The sequence below is a fragment of the Rhinolophus ferrumequinum genome, chromosome 24 (assembly GCF_004115265.2).
Source record: "Rhinolophus ferrumequinum isolate MPI-CBG mRhiFer1 chromosome 24, mRhiFer1_v1.p, whole genome shotgun sequence".
NCBI classification, from domain to species: Eukaryota; Metazoa; Chordata; class Mammalia; order Chiroptera; family Rhinolophidae; genus Rhinolophus; species Rhinolophus ferrumequinum.
In genome coordinates, this window is record NC_046307.1 from 12,483,081 (window position 1) to 12,498,594 (window position 15,514).

General features: G+C 48.5%; 1 protein-coding gene across 2 annotated transcripts in view; it reads right to left on the reverse strand.

Moving 5' to 3' along the window:
* The window catches only part of SPOCK1 (SPARC (osteonectin), cwcv and kazal like domains proteoglycan 1), a 480,272-nt gene that overhangs the window by 198,755 nt on the left and 266,003 nt on the right, over window positions 1–15,514 (reverse strand). The window lies entirely within an intron of this gene.

The window sequence follows — 15,514 nt, forward strand, 5'->3', positions numbered from 1 at the left end:
GACAGAGTCTGGGCCTGCCACTCTATGCAGTGTCACTGACAAGACAGAAAACGAGATGAATGTAACAGCAATTTCTTTTCCTTCACACGTTAGAATCAATAACCCGTTGTTCAGCACCAAAGGGAGAGACGCAGCATCGAGGGCTTGGTCATTCACATTCATTAACCAGGCATTAAGTACTGGCCATGCCTGGCACTGTGTCCAGCTGTGAAGGTGCAGGGGACAAGTGAGCAGGCCACAGAGCACTGTGTGAAGGGCTACAGCACAGGGGAGACACAGGGTGTCCAGGGGAATCCACTTCACAGCTGGGAAGGCTTCCCAAGGGAAGCTGAGGCATGCAGGACGAGAGGGTGTTAGCCAGACAATGGGTGTGGAAGGGTGTTGCAGGCAGTGGCAGCAGCATGCGCAAGAGCCCCAGAGTAGGAGAACACGTGGCCTGTCAACGAACTGCAGAGTGGCAGGTGGTTCTCCCTCTCTTCCTTAGGGTCCCTGTTGATCACTGTCCTCCCAGGTCCAGACGAAAACCAGGACTCAGTGGAAAGATCGCATCTAATCCCTCGCCAGCAGACTGCACTCCCCATTTCTGGTCAGAGCTTTCTGATAAAGGATGCTGACACTGTCTACAGCAGCACAGGGGACCCTGGTCCTGTCTGGTCAGAGCTGACAGGTTTAACCACAGCGAAAACAAAACGCTAAGAGCAGCAGCACTCTCTCCCCAGTGCGATTCAGACTCCCTCCACGTCCAACATGTGCATTAGGAAGACAGAATGGCTGGCAGCAGTCCGTGATTAAATTCTCCATGCAGCAAAGGGGTCATCCATCACTTCTTTTGTTTTCTACTCACCCTAACAATGTAAAATGACCCTCTTAAAAAACTGAAGTAAGTAAGCCGATTCGGCCTCTCCTTTTAGTTCCCCTTCACGGGAAGCATACCCACCTGAGCACAGGTTTCCACTATCCCCCGTCCGAGTTGTCACTATATATCTTTCCAACTTGAATGTTTCTCTACCCACTTAAGTGGTTCGGATTCCAGGGAAGGCTCTCACTGAGGTACCACCACACCAACGTGCCTTGATAGAGGCAATGAGCCATTTACCTGCATCTCACAGACATTTAAAAAGGTAACTTTGCAGTGCTCTGGTTTTGCCTAACATCAAATTTTTTTTAAAAAGCTATCTTAAAACATACAGGTGGCCACTAAATTAGCTGAGGCCCAGCCCTACCGTCACTGTCACCCCCACCAGACAAGAGGTGGAGTTACACATGGGAGCTGGGGAAGGGGATGAAGGTTGGGCCCAGCCTCCTAGGCCAGCCTTGAGCGTGGACAGCCGTCAGTGGGCGTGGCATGGCGTGGGGGCAGCCCCCAGTTCCAGATGTGGGAACTTTACGCCACTCATCATCCAGACTGTCCGCGGCCAGGGAGGTGACTCGGCCCAGCCAAGTTCACTGTCTCTATAGTTGGAAAGGAGAAGAGACTTCGAGTACATGTTGGTTAGAAGCACCAGGGATAACATCCCTCCACTGACGGCAGGTCTAGGCTTCTCCAAGCCAGCGATGCAGATGTCAGCACTCGGGGGGTGGGGGGGGGCGGGCAATAAATATGCAGAATCACGGGTACCCCCTGTGATACTGTGACTTATAATAAGAAATACGTATTTGGGCTTCAATCTGTGCCTGGCACAGAGCTCCGCCTTGGAATTTCCTAAGTGATAAGAGCCATAGAAGTATATTTTGTTCTATAATTGAAGTGACTTTTGAAAAACACCTAAGGATGGAGGCTGGTTGTCAGGAGAACCAACCATGTGATCAGAGGGTGTGACTTTGAGTCCCACCCCCAACCTCCAAGGAGAGGAGCCAGGCTGGAGGTTGAATCAATCACCAATGGCCAGATAATTAATTAACCAATCACACCTGTGTAATGAAGCCTCCACAAAAATCCAACAGGACAGGGTTAAGGGAGCTTTCAGGTTGGTGAGCACATGGAGACACAGGGCGAGGGGCACACCTGGAGAGGACACAGAAGCTCCACCCCTTCCCTATACCTCACCCTGCGTCTCTCTTCCATCTGGCTGCTCTGAGTTATATCCTTTACAATAAACCGGTGCCCAGAACAGCACTAACTGCCATGGAGGGTCCTAAGAACCAGGAGCCTCTGAAACGTTCCTTTACCAGCCATCATCTCATTGATCATCCCGTCAGTCCCTCCTCTGCCCCCTCCCACACTGAGTCCACCCACCTGCCTGCATCTCTAGCACCACTCCTTTCTATTCCAACCCAAGACTTGTCTACAGCAACAATCTCCCAACCGCGGACCCAAACCCCAGTACCCCCTATCCCACTCATCCTCCACATGGCAGCCAGTGGGAGCTTTTCAAAATACAAATCTGTCACATGACCCTCCATGCCTCCCTGGGCTCCCACTGCTGCTTGGGTAACGCCAACACTCCTTACGGTGCTCTGCACGGCCCCTGTGCCCTGGCCCCAGCCCGTCCCTCTGTCTCATCTCCTGCCAGGCTTCCCTTTGCTCTCTGGACTCTGGCCTCCTTTCAGTCCTCTTACTTACCCTGATACCTGGCGTGAGAGGACATTTAATCATGCTGTTCCCTTTGGATGCAATGTTCTTCCTTCTCTGCTTTACCCAGCCAGATCTCTCAAGTCTCAGCTCGAATATAACTTCCTCAGGGAAGCTTCCTCCTTCCTTTCCCAATTTCGGAATGTTGGAGATCTGAGTTATTAGTCTTAGTCATCAGACCTCTTTGCTTTTCAGCCTGCACTTACTCCCAGACTTATCTCATTCAATCTGATGGTTCCCAACACAGTACAACTGACGACTCTCAAAACTTGCACACGTCCAATCCGGATCCCTCCCCTGATATTCAGACCAGTATACCCAACAATCAACAGCTGAACTTGTATCATGTCCCAAAGTGAACTCCTGACCTTCCCCTGGCAAACCAACTCCTCCTGAAACCTTTCCTCATCAGAGTCCATCAGCAAATCCACCAAAATACAGCCAGAATTCAACTGCACCTGACCGCCCTAAACCCCCACCCCCTACGCCCAGTCCAAGCCACCATTACCCCTAGCCTGAACTAGCACAGCAGTCTCCTAAGCAGTCTCCCTGCTTCTGCCCTTTTACCGTCCAGAGTAAAGTCCTTATTAGATTTTTTATGGCCCATCATCTCTGTTCTCATTTCCTAATATCCTGTCCTCGTGCCCTCTCTTCCAATGTCCCTGCGATTCTTCAAACAAGTCAGGATACACACTCTCCTTAGGGCCTTTGGGCCTGCCGTCCCCTCTTCTGGATGGTCCTTGAATGTGACTTCTCCTTCCCTCTGGTCTTTGCTCATGTCACCTTCTCCATGAGGCCTTCGCTGGCCCTCTCAAAACTGTCATTCGCCCCAAAATAAAAAAATAAAATAAAAAAATATCAACTCCCCACTTTCTGTCCCCTTTCCCTGCCTTATTTTTTCTCTCTGGCACTTATCCCAACAGACCCTAGATTTTCCTTACTTAGTTGACTATTGACTGGCTCCCTCACCAGAAACTAGACTCCATGAAGGCAGGCATTTCTGTTTACTGTCACATCTGCCGTAACAGTGCTTGGCACATAATCACTACTTAGCTACTCACTGAATGAATGGGTGCATAGAAGGATGGATGGAGCAACAAATCCCTCTCTTACAAACAAGAAAGCAGAGGCTTGGCCTAGTTAGAAAGCCTCCCCAGGTTGGAATTTGAACCCAAAACTGATTCTATAAGGAGGCCTCTGTTTATAACACTGTGAATAGGAATTGAGAGGTTAAGACGGTGACACTAGGAATAGAAACTGGATCTATTTAGCAAGGCCTGCTCTGTTTTACAATGTAGAGGACAAGTTGTCCACTGTAGTTTTCTTGGAAAAAGATAAAGAAGAACAATGGAGATATCAAGGCTACTGTCCTCTTGAGTTGGCCCAAAAAGAGGAAAAGGTGTCAGCCGGACAATGCCCAACACTGAGTAGGAGAGTGAGTGAGGGATCTGACTGACAGAAAAGGAGAGGAATTAATTCATCAGAACAAAAGAGAGCAGAAGGGCTGGACCAGCAGACAAACAGGATGCACAGGGAGGGGCCCCATGGATGGAATGGTGATTAAAAAACAAACCCGTCCTAATAGGATTACAGCTGAGAGTGAATTCACAACAAAACTCTGGAACAAGCGTAGGATTTTAACAAGCGCCCCCCAAAGAGCAGTCCGTCAATTTCACACATGCCCGGTCTCCTCATTTCTGGGGAGGAAGACCGCTCCACCTAGCTGTTTCTACATTAATAATGTGCTTCGCTCCTGTTAGGCCCCAGAGACACAGCTGCTGTAACATTGCAAGCTGTTTGGGGGAGAATGTTAATATTCTCCCTGCTGATACAAACAGAACCTTCTTAACCAAGCCCCAGAGACACCATGTTTGGGAAGTAATCTTGGGCCCAGTGCCAATTCCAACGGTAACGTTTGAAAATACGTTGTGTGCACATTTCTTTGGAACAAGGAAGGCAATATAAGCTTTCCCTTGGAAAGAAGAAGGTATTCTGTGCCCAATGAGAAAGGCTGCTGATCCTACTTTGGACAAAGAGTCCAGGAAATGATACATACCGTCTCTTGTCCTTCATTGTTTTCACAGCAGCCACTCTCCCTCAGCTCTAAAGACTCTGCTATAAATATAGCCAGTTCCATGCCACGGAGGGGGAAATGGAAAGAGAACACCCACGTGCCTTACGTATGGCTTGAAACCGCGTTACATCAGGCCACACAACCCTCCACCCAGCCTTGGCCCGGCGGGGGCTCCCGTGCCTCGGCTCGCTACCCAGCAGCCTCACAGCCTGTGTTTGAACATTCCATTGCTCGGGGCCACGCCAGGCCTCCAGGCACAATATGCTGCCGACCCTGTGAGCAGAATGGGCCTCTGCATCACCGGGTGCAGTCACTTCCAAATCATCCTGCTCCGATTCTCGTGACTCAGCCTCTGCGGCTGACGCAGCCTCAGCCCATCCTCAGGACTTCCAGTCCCAACACAAGAAAAGCAAGTCACAGAATGGAGAAAGCGAAATGAAGAAAGCAGTAGTGGGGGGAGGTGTGGTTCTCTGGTGGTTCATCATCCAGACGAAACACTCATTAGGTGGATATGGTGCTAACGTATATTGAATTTTTTAAAAAATGTTCCTCTTGTAATGGAAATAAAAGGGAAAACCAGAAGGTGTCCTGCGCTATGACAAACCAGCAGAAGCTCAGGAAAAGCTGGTGTGCGGCTACACTTAGACCTGCTATCACGCATCCTGCTATAGATGTACCCAAAAACATACATACGCAAATGCACACGACACATCAATTTCTTGGTGTTTCCAGCATATATAAATGCTTCCAGGAAAGGCCAAGAGTGGGAAAAAAAAAAGTGTGGAACAGCAGTTAGAGGCTTTATTTGAGCTCAAAACTCCGTTCCTCTATTTGTAAATGAATTACCTGTTCAGAGGCTGAGACAACTCCTGCATCGGAGGAGCTCCGAGTCTGCAAAGGAAAATCACAGCAAGGCATTCTTTTCCTGGATTTAAAAATCAGGTCACAGTAAACTCACAACTAACGCTTAAAGACTAAGGGTGGGAACAGAAGAGTGGTTCTATAAATACTCCCTAACATTCATTGTGCGCCTTTGGAAAGCGCTGGCCAAAGAGCTTCAGAAAAGCGATGGCTGATCTGAACTCATTGCGTGGGGACCGCCATCCATATTCACGTCCTGGATGCACGCTGATCAACAAATCAAAGCGCTCGACTAATTAAATGCTGATTGCTTGTTGCACAAGGGTGCAAGGCAACCATCTCCGCCAAGGTTTGGGTTATTCTAAGAAATGACGATGGTTAAGTGTTTTCAAGCCATGTTATGCCTAATGAGTACATTGCCCTTAATGACACTTCGCGTCAGCTCATGATTACCTTGGCTTAACAAACAACGGATGACATCCTGTCTTTCAGTGCCCTAGACCTAGTCACTGACCTGTGGACGTAGCTGATCAACTCTGAACACTTTTCTGGGGTTGGGAATTGACAACGGATGACTGGACTGGATGCCCGCCCACCCCAAAATAAATGCTCAGCTCATGATGGAGGGACAGTGATGCCTAATCTGGTCCCCTTAATGAGAGTGTCAGTATCGCTATGTGTTTGAGATGAGAACATTTCTCAAGGTGGCAAAGCTGAAGGCATGAGACTTACTCCCTTGAAGCAAAAAGGGGTAATGAACAGGTTCCAGGCCCCAGCATCTTATTACCTCCCTAGGGAAGTCCGTGAGCTTCTTCTAATTACCGGTGCTCAGTATACGATTTCCTTATCATCACTGCTATTTACCTTTTTTTTTTCCTTAGGATGCCATTACCATATTTACCTAAGGGTAATGCGCGCTTTAGCTAAATGAGAAAATCATTCTGTCTCTCAAATCCGTAAGGATTTCGCATATGGTGCCGCTTAAATGAATTTAAAGTATCTCACCAAGTCATCGACAAAAATTATTTACTCTAGCTGGCTTACAACTTTGTGATTTACAAGGTGCTTTTACCGTTGCACATGTAAACAAGGAACTACGCGGATAGGAAGTATGTCACTCTTGCATAACTGTCTCTCCTTCAGAAATTAATCAGGCTGATTGGAGGGATATTATGGAAAACCCCTCTTAAACAATGTGGATTAACGATGCACTGCCTCTTCCAAAGGGAGGCGGAAAGTAGAACTCTTGCGAGACTTGGAATGCTGGCAACATGTGGACTAGATCTAGCTAGTGGGGAAGAGCTTAAGCTCTAGATTCTGACCAGTCTGGACTGCAATTTCATACCGTGTTTCCCCGAAAATAAGACCTAGCGAGATCATCAGCTCGAATGTGTCTTGTGGAGCAAAAGTTAATATAATACCCGGTCTTATTTTAATTTTTGCTCCAAAAGACGCATGAGAGCTGATGGTCCAGCTACATCTCATTTTCAGGGAAACAGGGTACTATGCATTTGTTAGGTGGCCTTGGGCTGGTTAATTAATCCACTGAGCCTTGGTTTGCTGCTCTGTAAAATGGAAATCATTACCACCAGCTCTTGGTTTGTGATAAGGCATCAATTAATATCATGTCTACAAAGTCTTCAGCACCGGCTTGATAAACGTTAAATACTCGTATTATTTTCAATTTTATTCTTAATATTATTAGTAACGTCCAGCCAGTAGCACAACAGTTTTCAAAAGAACGGACTTTTTTTTTTTAACTCGATCAAACAAAACCTGAAGACCTGAGTGCATGCCCCTCACTGTGTGGAGGAGAAAACAATATCCATCCCTCCAGAAACGGCTCATCCTTGATGGGGAAGGTGGCAGGCTGACAGAAGGGAAACGTACTAGCTGGTTTCTAAGAGTCACCAATAAATGGCACCATCCCCACCTCACGATCAAAGTAGTCAAGGTAGAAATCTAAGAGCCGTTCTTAATGTCACCTCTTTTCTCTTTGTTCAACCCCTTGCTCTGTACCACAAGTTCTACCTCTGAAACAACCCAGGTTCCCCACTCCTCTCTATTTGTACTCCTAGCACTCTACCCCAGGCCATCATCTATCTGCTCATCTGCAATCTTGCAACTAGTCTCCCCACTTCTTATCCTGTGTCACTCCCCGGCCCACCAAATCCAAGTTCCATCCAACAAACGACTTGTCTGCTTAAAACCTTTAATGGCTCCCTATTGCCTTTGAAGGAAAGTCTAAATCCCAAACAGGCCTCCGCCAGCCCCTGCAAGTCACATCCGCCCACTGTCTCCTTACTCAGCCCACTCCAGGACCACTGCCTTTGTTCCTCTGATGCGCTCAGCTATTCCCACCCCTGGGCTGGAGCACAGGCTGTTTTCTCTGCACGACAGGTGACAGCCTTGCCCTCTGCCTGGCTGGCTCCCTCCTTGTCATCAAGATACAGCTGAAACATGTCCTCCTGAGAAGTGAGAATCCTGACTCCAGGAGAGATGATCTACTCCCTGTCATAGTACCCCCTGCATTTCTTGACAACAGTTTTCTTCATCTGAATGTCGCTTTGGCTGGTTTACCTGTATCTCTCCACTAGACTGCAGGTGACACGAGCAGCGAGGGCAACCTCTCTTTCATTCTCTGCTGAGCTGCCTGCACTTAGCACAGTGTTTGGCATATAGTCGTAACGTGGGAAAGAATGAATTATTCCAATGTCGTCACGGGGCAGTGAGATTTGGACTTTATTTTGCATGGTTCAGACTAGAGAGAAAAACCATATGAGGGGAAGTTTCGAGGCAGTTGACACATCTCAGTGAAAGGAAGGCATCCTTGACTCACAAGAGCTGCCTGCCCTGTGAGCGGTGAGGTTCCTGTCTCTGAGAGTGGTCTAGCAAGGACTAGTGAACAACTCACAGGAAAAGACAGATGGGACTGCACTACCTGGCAAGTGGCTTTCACCTCTGTGACTCTGAGATGAAAAAGGTCAGCCCTTAGCAGCGATGAATAGGCAGGAAAGGAGACGGCAGACCGTGCACTTGGGATCCAGCGGCTCTCCCTGGGGCTGGGGCTGCCAGTGTCCCCAGTTCCTCAGATCCGGAAACCTGGCTTCAGTTTTAAAGGAGATGCAGGATCAAGTCACACCCACTGCTGAAGGTAAAGCAACGCCTCTCCCTTGCTCAGCAAACACAGACTGAGTATGTCCCTGTGCCAGGCTGGCCTAGGCTGGCCTGAAATGAAAAACAGTTAAGCGAAAAAATGAACAGCTAGCTAAGTTTCCAGATCACTTACTTGTGCCTGGCGCAGTTCTAAGCACTCTGCGTGCATTAACTCTCCTTGGCATCTCCAGAGCCCTAGGTGAGAGGCGTTATCACTGCCACCAATGAATGGATGGGAACGTTAAGAGGCCGAGAGAGGGCACTGCACAATGCCCTAGGTCAAACATTCTCCACATGGCAGAGCCGTGACGAGGACCCAGGCAGGCCGACCAGAAAACACACTCAGAACCCTAACACTACCCTGTAGCACAGGAACTCGGAAGGGGAGAGTCAGCACGTATCAGCCTGTTCATTGCCTCTGGAGGAACCACTGGTGGTATTTAAACATGCACTGAACATCCTTCTTAAGGTAGCCAGGTGGGGCTGGATTCCAAGAAGAACCCCTAAGTGAGAGCACATTGAAGCCCAGCTTACAGGAAGAGGCTCCTGAGAACGCACAGTCACACAGTGGCCTGAGAACTCTGGTCAAACGCCTGCAGCTCCTTGCACATGCGACGTTGGCCTCCCAGATGGCCCACACTGTGGGCACCTGCACCTCCCCTCAAGGGCTTCCCAACTGCACGGGCCTGCCAAGCATACCGAGAGACAGGTCAGAATCCCACTATGTGGAAAAGCCAAACACAGCAGAGTGGAAGAAGCGCGGATGGCCACGCAGTGAATTTCTGGCCCTGCTGAGGCATATGAAGCAAGTGACGTGTCCTTCTGGGTCTCTACTTACTCACCTGTGTTACCAACTGCTTCTTAGGGCAGTTATGAAATATAAGTGACAGATGTATTTAGGCAATGCTAATATAACCCTACAAATTAAAGTTGCTTTTAATATCCTACAACCATCATTATTAATATAAACAGGAGAAACGTCACATAAATATAATCATAGCTGACATTTATTAAGCATTAACTACGTGCCAGGCGACGTCTTATGGCATACACGTGCGTTGTTTTATTTAATTCTCAATCGTCCCATAATGATAGGACAATTATCCCCCATTTCACAAGTGAGAAAACTGAGACTCAGAGATTCGAGAACTTGCTAAAGGGACACAATGACTAATGAGTGTCACAGCCCAGACACGAACCCAGCTAGGTGACCCTGGAAGCTATATGCTAACCCACCTCACCAGCCCGTCCAGAGCAGGACAAGATGTCATGTTGTCCCTGAGCACACATATTATAAAAGTATAGTCCTTTGTCCTAAGACTTTGTCAGATACAGTCTCAGGTCTTGGAATCTTCTCTCGCCCAGGTTCTCTGGTATCCAGCGTGGGCACTTTGAGTGGCCCGTCATCAAGTCCCTTCCATGCCAGTCACAGACCAGCCCAGCCGTCATTCTTCTGGGGTGGCTGACATCCCACACTCCCCAGGAAGGGCGCCTGCAGGAGCAGACAGTCCCACTAGCGGAGAGCTTTTCCAATGGAGCTACTCCACGTTGGGACCAAAGCATCAGCTCCAGCATTCCCTTGATTTACTGTTACGTGTGAGGGATGCTGAACAAATCACATACAGATTCACACGTATTTCCTTCGTGGTCTTGTCAATCAAACTTCTCTTTAACTGTCAGGAATGAGGTCCAGGCTTCCCTTAGAGCACTTCACTGCAGACGGGCCCGGAGTGTGCACTGGACTCACCTCCAGATCACACCGGTCACCTGGGCTTCTATTGGCCCAGGGTGACATGGCAAATGGGGGCATCACCAGTGTGCCAAGTGAAGGACAGCCTGCAGCAGGAGCAGGGACAGTGGAGGAGGTAGCTAACCTGCATTGTGACTTAGGGACCGAGGAAAGGGCACAGGACAGGCGCTGGGCCTGGTGCTGAGTGTTCCCGGGGGCTGAGGATCCCATGAGCGAATGCGAGTCAGGACCTCAGCACTGGGCCTGCTCAGCACACGCTCCACAAACACTGCCTGTGGTTTCTGCGGCTTACGACTGTGAGTCTCACCTTTAATTAGCACCATGCCCTACGAATCCAAAGTCCTACACCGGTTAGCATCAGAGCACAGCTTACTCATTTACCGTAAAAAAGGGAACTCCATCCTTTAATGTCCCTGAAGGGCATTTTAAAAACAGCTGCATGTACAGCTCCCAGCAGCATCCCAATACCTTCCTTCCCACGCATCCCCACCGGCCTCACCACCGGCCAAATCCCTCATCCGCTTCTAGTCTGAATGTCACTTTTCTTTGTCCCTCATTGTTTTGACTGGGTTAGCCTCTCTCCCAACCAGAAAAACATGTCCCCCATCTACAAGGAATAAAGAAAGAAAAAATGGGGTCAACAATTGCAGGGTGCTCTTGGTGGCTGGCAGAGCAGGGAGCTCTATGGACATGCCCACGTTAACTATTTTGTCCTATCCTACTACCACTAATATGGATGACCACGTGAATTGGCGATACTGTCCCCATTTTTATAGATGCAGAAATAAAGCCTAAAAGGGATTAAGAAAAATACCAGAGGGGACAAGAGGTTGGGGGGAGGATGAAAAGGGCAAAGGGCGTCAAATCTGTGGTGACGGAAGGAGACTAGACTTCAGGTGGTGAGCACACAACAGAGTAGACACATGTCGTATTATAAAGTTGTACGCCTCCAATTTATACAATGTATTAACCAATGTTACCCCAATAAATTTAACTTAAAAAAGGCAAGTGCCCAGGCCACAAACTCATAGATGGGAGAGACTCCATCCTGCTTCCCTAGAGAAGTAATAAAACTACACGGAATTCTCCTTACGGACTGGATGGAGGAAGGGACATTGGGTGTGTAGGTAGCCCTGCCAGAGTGGGGAGCCCCGCTTCATTCCTTCCTGATGGGGTGACCAAGCTAGCTTCTTGACCCTTTCCACCTCCCTTTTCCCATTCACAAACCTGGGGTAATAATCCTTGTTTCATAGGGTTGCTGTGAGAATTCAAAGAGCACACTCAATAAATGTTATTTCCTCCCTTCAATCTGATGAGCCAGCTTAAAAAATAAAAAAATTAAAAAAAATCTCTATGTAGCCTCCTTCAACATGGCAGCAACAACTTTCTCGCCCTTTCAATATCAAATCCCACTCTATGGTAAGAATTACTTGCAAAGAGTGTTTACTATTTCCTATTTCCAAAATACATTTTCCATTAGGTAATTCAAAGCTATTAAGGCTGCCAAAGGCTTAAATAACCAGGCCCTATCAGAGCCAGCATTGCATGACCCGCACGCTATAAATGAATTGCTTCTAAATGTAAGTAGATATGGAGATACTTTGATTTTGCTCCGATATGACTCAAACTGATAGAAACACTGTAAATATTCTTCCCAAAGTTGGAAGCAGGCAACATTACCATTGGCAGCAAATGTGAAACCATTTTCATAATAATTTGTTGAGCCAAGAACCGCAAGAGTGGCTTGTGTGACAGATGAGAAGGCACTGGGCTTGATTGAATCAGACTAACCACATATTGCTTTGCTTCCATTATGGGCCCCCTGAGAGTTGAGTCGTAGTGTCAGTCAAATCAGATACAAAACAAGAACCCAACCCTCCAGCCTGAGAAAGGCCGGGGAAAGTTATATTAGAAGGTAGAAAATTGATTCAGCCAATTAGCATATGGTTACTGGGATCAAGTTTTAAAAGATACATATAATACACTCTGTACACAAATATACAAGAAATGCAGGGAAACATAAAATCTTCCAAACACTAAATGTGATAAATCCATATTGTGTATTCTTGGGCATTAAGACTTACGCGCTTGCAGTGCTTTCAATGTTCCACTGTAGCCTTTTCAAACTTGTGTATTTGCCAACATAACTAGATTTGATACTGAATTTTTGTTCCAAAGCCAGGAACTAAAAGAGCTTAGAACCAAATACGTGATCCAGGGTAGCGAAGCTTTGTCCTGCATTTCCAATTCTGCAGAATTTTAGGGTGACACTTTCACCCTGTTATGTATAGGACAGTTAAGCAAAGGGATGGGAGATGTCAATTGTATAAAATCAGTTGAGTTTCACTTTCATTCCGCATTCTGTGAACTTCCCCTCTTCTTTCACAGACACGTGTGTGTACACACACACACACACACACACACACACACACACACACCAGACAAAAACAACTGCCCCAAGTTTTACATAAACTCATCTCAAATACTGAAAATGGGGTAATCAAAAGAAGCAGAGAGCTCCCAGCTTTTTGTTACTTCCCAGGTGAGAACTGAGTAAACTAAGGACTCTTAAAGCAACATCACATCTTAGTCTTTGGAGGATTAAGCCCGAACCATGAATACTTGTTTCTGAAATGCTTTCAAATAATCGGTTTTGTTTTATAAATAATTTTATTTTTTAGAGCCTCCTAGCAGCTCTGTTTATTAATTCAGGGAGGTACAGGAGAGAACGCAGGATAAAAGACATTTATTACCCAGGTTGGGTACGTTGTGTGGGACCAGGGGCCTCCTGAGAGGAAAAGCAAGCCTTTCCACAATCAGCCATCGCTGGGAGTCCAGAGCTTTCATGTTTCAGGTGATCCAATCACCAGACAAGTCACGCAGTGACAGCTGGGGTGGAGGGAGGGTCTTCCCAGGGTTCTACGTCACAGCACTCATCCTCTAGTTGTCTTAGATCTCTCCCCCAGCCCTGTTTTATGCCAGTTAGGGAAGAGAGACTTCTAGGCCCAGAACTGCCGATAAGCTTGGCCGGATGTGACTGGCGCCCATGGACTCACTGCTACGGCTGTTCGTTCCCCTTCGTAGTCTCTCCACAGCCACGTAGCTGTGATCCTGGCCAATTAGCCGAACCAACGGGGAAGCGCCGTTCTCCTCACCCCCCGCAGCCAGAACGCCAGCCCAGCCGCGGGGAGGTGAGCTTGAGTGAACACTCAGCCCCACGCACCCCCGAGGCCCACAGAGAAAGCGGACCAAGCTCTGGAAGGGACTCCCAAGCCCCCGCTCTAGTGCTCTTTCTTTAAAGATGAGGCAACTGGCGCCCAGAGGTGGAAGGGACTATAAGCCCACAACTGAGCTCGCATGACCCTGGGTCACAGTTTAGCCTACGAGTTAAGAGCAAGATCTTTAAAATTAAACACCTCTCTGATTTCCGCCCGGGCTGTGTGACTTTAAGCAAGTCACTAAGCACCTGAGGTTCAGGTCCATCCCACAAGTGTGAAATGAGGGGACTGACGGCACCTACCTCGGCAGGGCTGTTACTAAGAGTCAGTGACGGTTCCCGGAGAGCGTGTGGCCTGGTTCCTGGTAGAGAACAAGCCATGCCACACAGCGCAGCTAACACGATGCTGATGGCGTGCCTTCTCAGCACCCTTCAGACCACAGTCCTTTCAGGAAGAGCGTTCTTCACTCAAAAAATGCATACTGAACATGTGCTTGGTGCCAGGCACTGGGCTCAGCAGATCAGACAGCAGGAATCTCTCATCTCTCAATTCAGACCTTGGCCTGAACTGCTTGCATGGGCCTGGTGAACAATCTCCTCTCGGTCAGCTGAGGAGCCCATGTGGATACCCGTTGAGTCCGCGACTGACTACAAGCCCTGGGCCGGGACAAGGACTCATTGTTCTATTCGGCTACAGTGCCAAAACCTCCTGAATATGTATTTCGTGTGTTGCCAGATTTGCTTCCCTTGCTTCTGAGCTTCCTTGCAGTAGACAAGGTCAGAGGCTCAGCTCCTTGCACACGGATCACAACTCCTGGTGATGGGTTGGTCAGGACACTGCACTGTCTATTGAAGAAGGAGAAGGTGGGGGAGGGAGGCATCCACAGCCCCGGACTCTGCCTCTGACCTGCCAGACTCTGGCTGCCACCGTCAGGGAGGTGAGCGCTGAGCTGGGTCTGGGGAGGTAAAGGCAGTGAGCCCTGGTTTCAGTGCATTGCTGTGGCCTCTGCACCTCACTGAGGGTCCTTTCAGGATGGCAAGAGCCAGCTGAGGCAGCAGCTAGAGATCACCAAGGGCGTAAGTCGGAGGCCCACGGTCATGGGTTTCATTCTTGATAAGGGGGGAAGAATGGAAAGGAAAGGAACATCACCAGCGTCATCATCAACACGGTGATAACAAAGCCTTCCTGAGCACTCTCTGCTTGGACCCAGGTGTGATTCAGGGCCGTCTCCGTCTTATTCGTGAGGACACTGAGTCTTGGCGAGGACAAGGCCAAGGACAAGGCGAGGACAAGGCGAGGACAAGGTCCTAACCCGAGGTCACACCACAAGCAAGCTGCGGGTGGTCTCAGATTCTCCACGTGATGAGACTGACAACAAAACCACCATAGCCGAGCTCTGCGCAGAGAAATTACGAAATTACACTCTCTCATTTCATCTCTATCAAACCTCTATCAAGTAGGTGCTGCTTCCCGTTTTACAGGAGAGAACACTAAACCTCCAGTTATGTCACACAAGTGGGTGACAAGGCTGGTGTCTGACTCTACACCCCGAGTCCCTAAGCGCCATGCTCAGGATAGGACGAGATTAGGAATCAGGAAACCTCGTTCTAGTCCCCACGTCGCCACTCACTGATCACATGTCCTCCGCTGAGTCCGTAATCTTGCTGAGCCTCTGGTTCCTCATCTGTGAAATGGGACAGCAGTGCCTGCTTCCTGGAACTCTAGCAAGGTTCCAAGGGCAAGGTACAACACACACACCTGGGAGAGCAGTGATTTCTGTGATAATGACCTTCCTCCAGACCGGGGGTGCTGCTGGATACAGCAGGGTCCCAGACCCAAATATTATCCTGGGACTATCATTTTAACTCATTCTACTTTTTAAG